This window comes from Molothrus ater, chromosome 2, assembly GCF_012460135.2.
Source record: "Molothrus ater isolate BHLD 08-10-18 breed brown headed cowbird chromosome 2, BPBGC_Mater_1.1, whole genome shotgun sequence".
Classification (NCBI taxonomy): domain Eukaryota; kingdom Metazoa; phylum Chordata; class Aves; order Passeriformes; family Icteridae; genus Molothrus; species Molothrus ater.
The window spans coordinates 116,339,727-116,352,546 of NC_050479.2; the positions used below are offsets into that span (position 1 = coordinate 116,339,727).

General features: G+C 49.6%; 1 protein-coding gene across 1 annotated transcript in view; it reads left to right on the forward strand.

The window, feature by feature from the left end:
* EVA1C (eva-1 homolog C) overlaps positions 1 to 12,820 on the forward strand; it is a 35,870-nt gene that overhangs the window by 2,344 nt on the left and 20,706 nt on the right. The window lies entirely within an intron of this gene.

Below are 12,820 nucleotides of genomic sequence, written 5' to 3' on the forward strand. Positions count from 1 at the left end.
TTGTAACTTTGCACTGGGGCTCTGCATCCTCTCCACCACCTACAGCTGCAGCTTCTCGCTCTCATCTGCCTGGCTGGTAACTATGAGGAAAAAACTCTATTTCGTTGGCTTTTCTGTTAGCTTGGTTGGGGTTTTTAAGAGAGGCATTTCTTCGCTGTGCAATAACATTTTGTGGATTGCTGTTTTCTAGGGGAGAAAAATGCTCTGAAATAAGACACCAGCAGCAGTTCAAAATTCAACCCTGTGAGAACAACTCAATAGTTTCACTTATTGGAAATAAGAGTTTCTCTTATTTTGACACAATAGTTTCTCTTATGTTGACACAATAAAGATCTGCATAATCTATGTTTCTCTGGCAGCTTGAAGCAACAAACAAGAGATTTAAAGGTTGGACTCAATGATCTTGCAGGTCTTTTCCAACCTTAATGATTCCACAAATCTATATTTATTAGTTCCATTAGGTGCTGAAAGTGCAGATGTGCTCTGAGGTCTGCAGTCCTCAGTGTGATTAATTTTTCAAAGTGGAATCCAAGTATTCATGCCCAAATTTAAACTGAAAGCTGGCGGTTTGGAAGGAGAGAGATTTAATCCACAGGTCTTTCCTTAGACCCTCATGAACATGAGAGTGATCCTAGACCTACAGAATTTTCTTCCCCTCATGCCTGCTCTTCAAAGCACACCTTTTAACTAAAATACCTCTTTATTTTCTCTGTGATCACTGGTATCTTTCACATTTTGGATCAGGTCCCATTGCAGGGGGCTGCTGTGAATTTTGCTGCTTCTCCAGTCTCTGAGCAGCCTGGGCTCCCAGGACACTCTCAGGACAGCCACTTCTCAGGACATCAGGGCTTCAGGACAGCCATTTCCTCACAGCTCCTCTGTGTTCAAGGGCTGGTTCCCAAAGCAGGCCAAACAAGGAGCTGGCAAACCCAGCAAACCCTCTCTCCCCAGTGTTTCACACTGTGGGTGTCCCAGCCTCTGAGAGAGAGCTGGCTTGGCTGGGATGGTGCCGTTCTGTGGGACCTTCCCAAGAGCAGGGATCCTGCTCCTCAGCTCCTCTGATCCCTCTATTTTCCATGCTGGCACTGGAAAGGCCTCAGCTCTCATCCTGTCCCCACTCCCTCCCTGTCTGTGGGACCTTCCCAAGAGCAGGGATCCTGCTCCTCAGCTCCTCTGATCCCTCTATTTTCCATGCTGGCGCTGGAAAAGCCTCAGCTCTCATCCTGTCCCCACTCCCTCCCTGTCTGTGGGACCTTCCCAAGAGCAGGGATCCTGCTCCTCAGCTCCTCTGATCCCTCTATTCTCCATGCTGGCACTGGAAAAGCCTCAGCTCTCATCCTGTCCCCACTCCCTCCCTGTCTGTGGGACCTTCCCAAGAGCAGGGATCCTGCTCCTCAGCTCCTCTGATCCCCTGCTCTCCATGCTGGCACTGGAAAAGCCTCAGCTCTCATCCTGTCCCCACTCCCTCCCTGTCTGTGGGACCTTCCCAAGAGCAGGGATCCTGCTCCTCAGCTCCTCTGATCCCTCTATTTTCCATGCTGGCACTGGAAAAGCCTCAGCTCTCATCCTGTCCCCACTCCCTCCTTCTCCCACCGTTTCCCTGTCTGCTGACAGTGAACTGAGCCCTTGTCCATCAGGAAGCAGCTCCTTCTCTCTGGCTACCCTGAGGAACATCCATTGGCCCCTTTTTCGTGCTCCTTCCTTCTTTTGCAGCTCTCCTGCTGCTCTGAGCCCAGGCTGACCTGGCCTCCCTGGCTCGCTCACCACTCGCTCTCCCTTTCTTTACCTGAGTCCCAGCCAGGTTTTCTGGGCAGCTCCCAAGCAATGTGCCTGTAACTGAAGATCAAAAATGAAGTAATTGTGATTGCATAACTGGGGTGAGGAATGACTTTCTGGACGTTAACAGAAAGCAGCCACTGCTCTGGGCTAGAACCTTTTAATCTCTGTCCACTGGTGTCAAGTTTTCTCTCTTTTTGTGCAAAACAGTCCAGACAGAACCGAGCTTGGCTTTAACTCCACAGACTTGGTGTCCCGACCCAGCCACAGAAACAAGTGGATCTAATGGAAAAGCAAACCAGTTCACCCAAACTGAAACATAACCTGCTCCTGTGACCTTTCTGCATTAAAAGTTTCCATTAAGTTCCGTGGCATTCACCCACCCCAGATTCCCCCAGGTAAAAGGAAAGCAAACAAATGCTTGGAGCAAATGCTTTGTTTGTAGTCATGTGGCAGGATCAATCACTACCAACCACAATGATGCAGAGGTTTTCCTGTTGGCTTTGTGGTGGCCAGATAAAATCCTGTACGAATTTCTTGAGTCAGTTCTGTTGACTCACTGTGGCAATTGTAGCACGTCCTTCAAGCAGGATGTTTAAAGAAGTGCTGGAAGCAGTGATGCAGTGAGGCATCTTCTCAACACTGCCTTGTCAGAGTCAAGTGTTCATTGCTTCATTTCAGGAACAGCATTTCACTTTAGAAATGTGTTTCATTTCAGTAATGTGTGAGTTAAACCTCAAAGTCTGGTTTAAAGTTTCTCTGAGCCAAGTGGGCTCTGGGCTGGGATTTGTTCTGTGGAATAAAGAGGTGTGTGTCAGAACAGAGATTTTAGTTTAGATCTTGGTGCTGAGACCCAAGGTTTTGTTTCAGGCTTTTTCCTGCACTTCTTTTTGCCTTTCTGAGGAAGTGTAACTTATGAAACCACATTTCAGGTGTGCTACTATTTTTTGTTAAATCCACTGATGAGTTAAGGGATGGTGTGATGCCCTTGGCCCTACAGACATTGGGCAATTCAGACACGAGACACAAAGCTCGGGTTCCTGAGCTCCACTCCTCAGAGCCCAACACGTTTGAGTCCATCAGATGGTCACAATTTTGGGGCAGAACTCTCTCTGCTCTCCCTGGGCAGATTGCTGGCACCTGACACACCAAATGCTATTTTCATTGCAAATACACAGCGGGGATGAGCTCCCCTGTGCCTTCCTGCTCCATCTGCTGCTGCTATCCCTCCCAGTACGGCAGAGCTCCCGGTCTCACCTTCACTGGAGACTTGTTCCAGGCAAATACTCAGCTTCTCTTGGAAGGGTCCCAGACAGACAAGGCACTGTCTGACCAGTCAACACTTAGCACAATTCTGTCATCTGCCAGCCATAACCTACAATTGGAACAGAAACATTTTGATGTATTACCCAACACAGGGAAAATAGTGTCCTAAGGGAGCTGAAGAGCAGGAGGAGGCGTGGCCACGCCTTATTTGTTCAGCACTGGTGAGTCATTTAATCTGAATTTCTAGGCATTTTAAGAGTTTTGCTTCAAAGCTCTATTGTGTGCCTTCTGGCAACAAATTAAATACCAGTGAGGTTTGGCTCTTAATTTAGAATTAATTTTAAAACATCACTCACTGTATAAGACCTAATTGAAAGCCTATGGTCACTGGAAGGATTCCCAAGGATTTCACTGGGCTTTGGATGAGAGTCTCAAACCCACAAATATCTGTTTGTTTTTCTTCATTGTATTTAATCTTGGATGGGAAGACAAGAATTATTCTTTCAGAATAGCTTTGCAGTTTTTAAACTTTTCATTTCTTTGGGCTAGAACTGAGTAGAGGACAAAGAAATGTTGGTGTAAAGAAAAACATCAAATCATCAGGCACTGAGAGTGAAGTGGGGACTGTATTTTTGCTTGTCTAGGTTGGACTTTCTGTGCTATAAACCATCATAGCACTGCAAGTCTGTGAGCTGCCAGATTTCTGATTTTATCTGATCTTTTCAGATTTTCTGATTTTTTTCTGAATATCAAATATAAGTGAGGGTACAAAAAATGCAGAGCTTGAGTCAAAGTTGTGTTTGCAAAACAAGACCTGTGGTTCTGTTTTCTGAGGTGGCAGTGAACAGCCCCTGGCTCTCCTGGGGAACATGAAGGTCCATGATCACAAATCTGAGTTTTCAGGCAAACATTTTCCTCCAGCCCCTGAGGTTCTCCTGCTTGCAGTCTTTGGGAATATTCGAAGTGTTTGTCTTTGGGCATAAAGAGTCTCTCATTCTGTCTCCAGGAACAGTTGCTGCCCACGGAGCCTTTCTCCTGTTCCTTCTTGTGAGTGGCACTGGAAGAGGCTACTCTGTCCCCACTTCAAAGGAGGATTTTGGCAAGGGCAGAAAAGAGCTCTAAAGTGTCCCCTAAGCCATGCCTCTTGTCAGCTGCTTTAGATGGGATGGAGAAAATCTTCTTTTCTACGGGAGTAGTCCCATGTTAGGTCCCAGGACGTGCGTTTGCCCTTCTGGCTGCAGGGAGTAGCTGAGAGAAATAGAACTGGCCATAGGGTGGAGTGTACTGCAGAGCCAGGAGTCTGGGGATCAGGAGCAGCTGGCCTCTTCTACCTGACACAGGGAGGAAATAAAACCAGAAAGCAAGAGAGAAAACACAAGTGCATAGGGGTCCCTCCAGTTTCCTCAGAAAGCCACTGGGATGCCCTAAACTCCTGGGCATCAGTCCTAGGAGACAACACAAGGCAATGGGGGAGTGCAGATAGGCAGGACAGAGAACACCTGTGGGAGGAAGTGAGAAACAGAACAGGCGGGTGGTGTGTAAGGGCAGGTTCCTGTGTGTAAGGGCAGGTTCATGTGTGTAAGGGCAGGGTTCCTGTGTGTAAGTGCAGGTTCATGTGTGTAAGGGCAGGTTCCTGTGCTGTGTAAGTGCAGGTTCATGTGTGTAAGGGCAGGTTCATGTGTGTAAGTGCAGGTTCCTGTGCTGTGTAAGGGCAGGTTCCTGTGCTGTGTGAGTGCAGGGTTCATGTGTGTAAGTGCAGGTTCATGTGTGTAAGGGCAGGTTTCTGTGTGTAAGGGCAGGTTCATGTGTGTAAGGGCAGGTTCCTGTGCTGTGTAAGTGCAGGTTCATGTGTGTAAGGGCAGGTTTCTGTGTGTAAGGGCAGGGTTCCTGTGTGTAAGGGCAGGGTTCCTGTGTGTAAGGGCAGGTTCCTGTGTGTAAGTGCAGGTTCATGTGTGTAAGTGCAGGTTCCTGTGCTGTGTCAGTGCAGGTTCCTGTGTGTAAGGGCAGGTTCATGTGTGTAAGGGCAGGTTCATGTGTGTAAGGGCAGGTTCCTGTGTGTAAGGGCAGGGTTCCTGTGCTGTGTAAGTGCAGGTTCATGTGTGTAAGGGCAGGTTCCTGTGTGTAAGTGCAGGTTCCTGTGCTGTGTAAGTGCAGGTTCATGTGTGTAAGTGCAGGTTCCTGTGCTGTGTAAGTGCAGGTTCCTGTGTGTAAGTGCAGGTTCCTGTGCTGTGTAAGGGCAGGTTCCTGTGCTGTGTAAGTGCAGGTTCATGTGTGTAAGTGCAGGTTCATGTGCTGTGTAAGTGCAGGTTCATGTGTGTAAGTGCAGGTTCCTGTGCTGTGTAAGGGCAGGTTCCTGTGTGTAAGTGCAGGGTTCATGTGTGTAAGTGCAGGTTCCTGTGCTGTGTAAGTGCAGGTTCCTGTGTGTAAGTGCAGGTTCCTGTGCTGTGTAAGTGCAGGTTCCTGTGCTGTGTAAGTGCAGGTTCTTGTGCTGTGTATGTGCAGGGTTCATGGGCTTCCCCACTCTGCAAAATGGAACTCACATAACTGCAAGGCTGAGTCCTGCAGAGAGGAAGAGGTTGAGTGGTTCCTGGAGAAACTGGACCCAAAGGTGACAGGTCTGTTCTGTGTTCATGATGCCTTGGCTGTGTTTTTCTGGGAAGAGCTCACAGCTTGGCTTCTCGTGTGTGCTGCTGCTCCCCAGTAAACCCTGTTTAAACTGGGGGGTGAATGAGGCTTTGCACTGAATTATCTGATGGCTACCTGGCCTTTTCTCTGGCCTCAGCAGAATCAAGCTCTTGCTCAATGTGACCCTCAGATTTAACACACAGTGGGGATTAGATTCAGAAAGATGGTTATGATCCATGTTATGATGCACAAGGGAGAAAGATGAAGACAGCCTCCTTAGGAAAGCATTCATGTGGATAGAACAGCTCATGGAAAATGTGACTGGTACCTCGACCACTGCTTTGATTGCCATGGCACCCCAAAAGCACCCTCCCCACTACCTTCAGCATTTGCTTCTTGCAGACTTCATCCTTGGTGTGTCAGTCAGGCCAGTGGGAGCACGCTGCTCCCTTGGCCTCAGGCTGCTGGCTCCCCAGGACAGCCATCCTGCCTCCCAGGTCACTTGCAGCACTGGGCATGGAGGCTGAATTGGAAGTGCCAGCTCAGGCTTCCATTTCCATGGATCCTGCAGGAACTTTATTTCGTGGAGCCCTGCAGCCCTCAGTTTGAAACTGGCCATTCAGCTTAAAGGGTGTTGAGCTGAGTAAAGGAATGGCAGATGGACAGAGGTCAGGATCTCATCAGATTCATCTCCTTCAGAAATGGGCACCTGAAAAGTCTCAAGGACTGATTCTAACAAAAGCAGCAATTCTGAGTGCTCTGAAAACAAAGTAGGCATTTGGAAATGGAATGGGGTTTGTGGTCACTGTCTTATTAGTGAAACTAGATTATGCCTAGTTTTTCCAAGGAAACATCTATCCTTGCTTAAAAAATATTTAGTTAATACAAAAAAATACGGTGATTATATGAAAAAATTTTCCTTGCACAGAAAACCAACTTTTCATGCTATCTCTGCAGTACAAGTGCAAGTTTGAAGTTGGTAGGGTGGTAGTCACTAGAAAAGAGCAAGGGCTGAGAGGAACAGTGGAAAAAGGCACACTGAAAAAAATAATGCATGGAGGGAAATTAAAGCAGGTTGGTGACATGCAGGAAGGCATAAATGAAGGAATTACAGATTTTTACATGCATGTGCTGAGTAAAGCCAATTGTGCTAATTTCTGAACAGCAAGAACAGTAATCAATGCTGCTGTCTAAGTGTATTTCTTACTGATCAAAGATTGAGACGTGGAGTGTGGAAGAAGTCAAACAGAATATTGGCAAGGCACTCAGATAAAAAAGAATAAAATGATGAGGCAAGAAACATAGTGTCAGGAATTTTAGAAACACTGCAGCCAATTTGCAGACAGGCAGGTGACAGGGAATGAATGCCCAGAGGTCCCTGTCCCTGTGCACAGCATGGCCTGTGGCACAGGCAGGTGACAGGGAATGAATGCCCAGAGATCCCTGTCCCTGTGCACAGCATGGCCTGTGGCACAGGCAGGTGACAGGGAATGAATGCCAATAGATCCCTGTCCCTGTGCACACAGACCCCTGGCACAGCATGGCCTGTGGCACAGGCAGGGGACAGGGAATGAATGCCCAGAGATCCCTGTCCCTGTGCACAGCATGGCCTGTGGCACAGGCAGGGGACAGGGAATGAATGCCAATAGATCCCTGTCCCTGTGCACACAGACCCCTGGCACAGCATGGCCTGTGGCACAGGCAGGGGACAGGGAATGAATGCCAATAGATCCCTGTCCCTGTGCACACAGACCCCTGGCACAGCATGGCCTGTGGCACAGGCAGGGGACAGGGAATGAATGCCAATAGATCCCTGTCCCTGTGCACACAGACCCCTGGCACAGCATGGCCTGTGGCACAGCCAGGGGACAGGGAATGAATGCCAATAGATCCCTGTCCCTGTGCACAGCATGGCCTGTGGCACAGGCAGGGGACAGGGAATGCCAATAGATCCCTGTCCCTGTGCACACAGACCCCTGGCACAGCGTGGCCTGTGGCACAGGGACAGGGAATGCATGCCAATAGATCCCTGTCCCTGTGCACACAGACCCCTGGCACAGCATGGCCTGTGGCACAGGCAGGGGACAGGGAATGAATGCCAATAGATCCCTGTTCCTGTGCACAGACCCCTGGCACAGCATGGCCTGTGGCACAGCCAGGGGACAGGGAATGAATGCCAATAGATCCCTGTCCCTGTGCACACAGACCCCTGGCACAGCGTGGCCTGTGGCACAGGCAGGGGACAGGGAATGAATGCCAATAGATCCCTGTCCCTGTGCACACAGACCCCTGGCACAGCATGGCCTGTGGCACAGGGACAGGGAATGCCAATAGATCCCTGTCCCTGGGCACACAGACCCCTGGCACAGCATGGCCTGTGGCACAGGCAGGGGACAGGGAATGAATGCCAATAGATCCCTGTCCCTGGGCACACAGACCCCTGGCACAGCATGGCCTGTGGCACAGGCAGGGGACAGGGAATGAATGCCAATAGATCCCTGTCCCTGGGCACACAGACCCCTGGCACAGCATGGCCTGTGGCACAGGCAGGGGACAGGGAATGCCCAGAGATCCCTGTCCCTGTGCACACAGACCCCTGGCACAGCATGGCCTGTGGACAGAGCTGCCCTGAGAGCAGCAGAGGGTATGGCAGAGGGACTGGGGCTGAACCTCAGGAGTTCATTTCTCCTCAGTGCCTCCTTCAGAAGCCAGCAGAGAGGATACTGCTGGAGGAGTCCTGCAGTGGATCCCAAACACCAATCAATATCAGAGCCCTGCTCCTAATGGTGTTTGTAGTAGAGGTCATTAACTATTCTGCCATCACTGCATCAAGTATCTTCCTTCAGATGCACCAAGCTGGCTTGTGTATTTTTAATGAGAGTTGGCACAGTTCTTCACAGAGCTGTGGGAGCTGATGGAGATTTACTGGATGGACTAGCCTTCTGGGACTGCCACAACAGTACGTGTGCTATTTCTATCTGCTTTGGTCTAAAATAGATGGGTATGTCTTTAAAATGAGCTGGCAAATTCCTGTGCTAATTCAACCCAATGGAACGATACACAGGAACTGTGTTACTAAATCTGTGTGCGAAGGCCCAGTTCTGAGGGCCTTCACAGCTTGTGCACTGCTCAGCCCCAGCCTCTGAAGATGCTGCACTGCAAAGCTGCTGTCCTACCCAAAAGACATCACCTGAGCCAATGCTGAGATTGCTTTCAGTGTGTGCTGGGCACTGGGCTCACAGCCTGAAATGCTCTTCTCCTTGATCCTTGCATCTGGGGAGCTCGAGCACATCCAAACCACAGCACAGCTGATATTCTTTAGGGAATACCAGACTGTTTTGTATACAGAACTTTCCAAATGCTCAGATTCTCTGTGCTTTTCAGCAGAAAAAAAATTAATTTGGATTTCCATACCTTCAGGTCCACTGCTACCCTTATCGTTGCTATTCACAGTGATTATGCCAGGAGCAAATGGTAAAGTATGAGAAACTATAACCCCTTAAGAATTCTTTTTCATACAAAGAAGTATCTGTTTATTCTCCTATACCAGGTTTTTTTTTTGTCAGTCATTTTTAAACTCATTTATCAGTTGTCCTTTTCAGTAACAAGTGATCAGTAAGGCTTTGTCCAGCTGCTCAGCCTCAGTGTTTTGTGTGGTTTTCTGGCGCTATGTTTTTTGAGTTGAAGTTCTTTGTCAAGCCAGGGGATGCTGTGACTAATTTGGCTAATTCTGGAAGAAAGGATTACGCTTGGATTCTGTGCTGGTGTTTGAGTGTCAGTAAAAGATTACAATGAGTGAGTAGTCTGGCTTAGACAGACAGTTGCATGGGATGATACCTTCTGGCCTCCCAATAATGGGACCTTTTTGTGCCTGTGTGCTTTGGGCCTAACTTCTGAGCCAGTCTCTAAGGTCTCGTGCTTGATTCCAGATGCAGAGCGCTCCGTACATTGCCACGAATGTGTGTCCTGGATAAATGGGAAAGTGCCTGCTGGGGCTTTCACACAGAGTGTAGAGATGTTCCTGGGACACTGCAGTAGTGCCAGGCTTTCTCATGTAGACAATTCTCAGGGTAGTCAGCTTTTTGGGTGTCGTTTCATATTGATTTAAAGAGTGACATTGATTATTTCTGAAAAAAAGAGGAACTTTAAAGCCCTCCTCATTACAGAATGACACTTGGAAAGTAACTGCTGCAGCTGAGCACCATCTCCCCCTCCACTACCTAACCCAGAAAAAAAGGAAAAAAACCCCAATACTAGGTTTAAAACATTAAGTAATGTCAGATTTTTTATGGGCTCTGGTTGTGATTCTCTTGCTCAGGGTAAGAAACCCCAAAACTCCCAAGTGTTCTGATTGCCCAGCCCGAGTGAACACAGAGCCATGGCCTCACTCCATCCGTGCTGGCTGTGCTGCCTCCCCCTCTGCCCTGCTCTTGGGGCAAGGGAATCTCCTTGGCCATCCAGGAGCTGCTGAAGGCTTCTCTGACCTGCAGGGGACCAGGACTTGGAGGGCTGCTGCAGTCCAGCTCCCATATTTAGGCAGCAAAAGAAAGTTTTCCCCAAATTCCCAGCTAACTGATGGTGATGAAGGAAACACAGAAGGAGAGGGCAGGAAGAGTTCAGCCCTCACAATGCCCTCTCTCTGATCACCATGGCTGTTATTACTGGCAGAGATCACACCCCATTTCCCCAGCTTTACCCTGTTGTGTGGCTGGATCTGCTCCCTCCAGGAAAATGTGTTTCTGGGCAGAAGCCAGTAACAATAGAGGGGTGCAATTGTCTCAAGGGGGTGAACTCTGCCAGGGGCACTGCAGCCCACACTGCCTTCCCAAGGAGGAGCAGCAGCAGCTGAGGAAACTGGAGAGTGCAGGGCAGGCGGTGCCCAGCATGAGGAGAGGGGACAGGAAAGAGCCTGGGGCTTTTCAGAGAAGGGTGAGAGGAAATTGTGCCTTTGCAGGGGGAGTCCTCCCCCAGCATGGGCTGTGAGCTGCCAAGGACTGACTGCTCCACGCGTGTCTGTGTGTGCAGTCATGGAAAATGCAGCTTTACCTGCTCTGCCCTGTGAGATGAGCAGTTCAGAGACTGTGTCACCACTCCTCTTAGCAGGGAACATTAGGTTTCAGCAATTTCCATTGCTATTTTTGTCCCTTATTGTGTGCAAATACTCTCTAGTAACAGCAGAGTCATGTTTAAGCTGCTTGGAAGGCTGGAGAGCAAGATACCTTATTTTCACCAGTCCACCTAATGTCATTTTTACAAGTGAACCATATTGCTCCTACAGAATCAGAGCACGTTTTTTATAAGGACGTTTTCTTGGAGGATTGAATAGTTGCAATTGTTGGAGAAAGGTGCTTAGGTGCTGGATTAGGAATTTGCAGGATCAAAGTAGCAGTAGCAGTTAAGATGCCAGGGAACTCATCCAAATCACAGCACAGCTGCTATTCTTTAGGGAATACTGGACTGTTTTGTATACAGCACTCTTGGCCCCAGGTAACTTAAAACCTGAAGAACTGAAGTGATTCAAAGCGTTGGGCGGTGGCCGTGAGGGTGTGCGGTGCCCAGAGCCCGTGCAGGGCTGCGTGCCCGGCCCCTGTGGCCCTTTATGGCGCGGGGGTGGTGCCCAGCAGGGCCCCGGGACGGGAGGCGCCCCTGCAGCCCTGGGCACGGTGCAGTCACCGGGCGCGCTTGGGCATCCGGCCCATTGCCCTGGCACCCCTCGGGAGCAGGCTGGCAGAGGAGGGGCTCTGGCAAGGGACTCCTCTTGTTGGTGATCTCAGTTACACAGAAAATCTAGGGGATGGCTTTGGGTGTGGGCTCGGTTATTCCTTTTAACCCCTGAGAAGCCGTGGGGATTGCCACACCGGTCTCCTTGAGATCAGAGTGCAAATGCAGGGCATGAAATTCGTCCTGTCCCAGTCCCAGTGCTCAGCCTGGGGTCAGGGAGCTCAGCTGCAGCTCTGCTCTGCTGGAAGGTGCATCTGCCTGGCTCCTGTCCTGCCTGGGCTCTAGGCAGGGAACAGCAAAGACAGCAATGGAGCAGCCCCTCCAGACTCAATAGCTGACAGGGAAGCTGGTTTCCATTGCCCACGTGCACAGCTGGAGCTGGAAAAGGTGCCAGAGAACTGGTTTGACCCATCCCTGGCAGTGTTCACGGCCAGACTGCATGGAGCTCTGAGCAATCTGCTCTAGTGGAAGGTAGCAGGGGTTGGAATTAGGGGATCCTTAAGGAGCTTCCCAACCCAAGCCATTCTATGATTACATGATTTTCCTGTCTTTTGCTTGGAGTTCTGAAGTTTCTATTTCAAAACTTTTCTGAAAATCTCTTGTCTTTGGGGAAAGTTTATGCAGGGCAGAAGCATGAAAATTAAATGGCACATTTTACTTTAAGGGCAAATTTTAATGAATTAAAAGGAGTGAACTTTTTTTCAGTATTTCCTTTGAGAAAACGAATTTTTGTTTTAACAATACAAAAAACAAAACAAAACAAAACAAAACAACAAAAAACCCTGATTCGGCCACAACAAGAAAATGTTCCCACAAGAAAATGTGAGGGGGTTTTTATAATGGATATATATATATATATATATCCATTATATATATATAAGAGTGTTTGAAACACAGCTGCCCACGAGCCAAAAGTGCAGCACATCCTTTTAACAAGACATATAAGGAATACCTTAGGCAGCTGGAATGCAAGGACCTGGCCCAGAAAACACAGCAATGCCCTCCTGACTGCTGCAGACACACCCTGGGACCCTGAGCAGCCAGGACTGAGCCCAGGATTGTCCCAAAAACACACCCTGCTGCAGGGCTGCAGTGCAGGGAGGGCTCACACACACCCTGCTGCAGGGCTGCAGTGCAGTCAGGGCTCACACACACCCTGCTGCAGGGCTGCAGTGCAGGGAGGGCTCACACACACCCTGCTGCAGGGCTGCAGTGCAGTCAGGGCTCACACACACCCTGCTGCAGGGCTGCAGTGCAGGGAGGGCTCACACACACCCTGCTGCAGGGCTGCAGGGCTGGGAGGGCTCACACACACCCTGCTGCAGTGCAGGGAGGGCTCACACACACCCTGCTGCAGGGCTGCAGTGCAGGGAGGGCTCACACACACCCTGCTGCAGGGCTGCAGGGCTGGGAGGGCTCACACACACCCTGC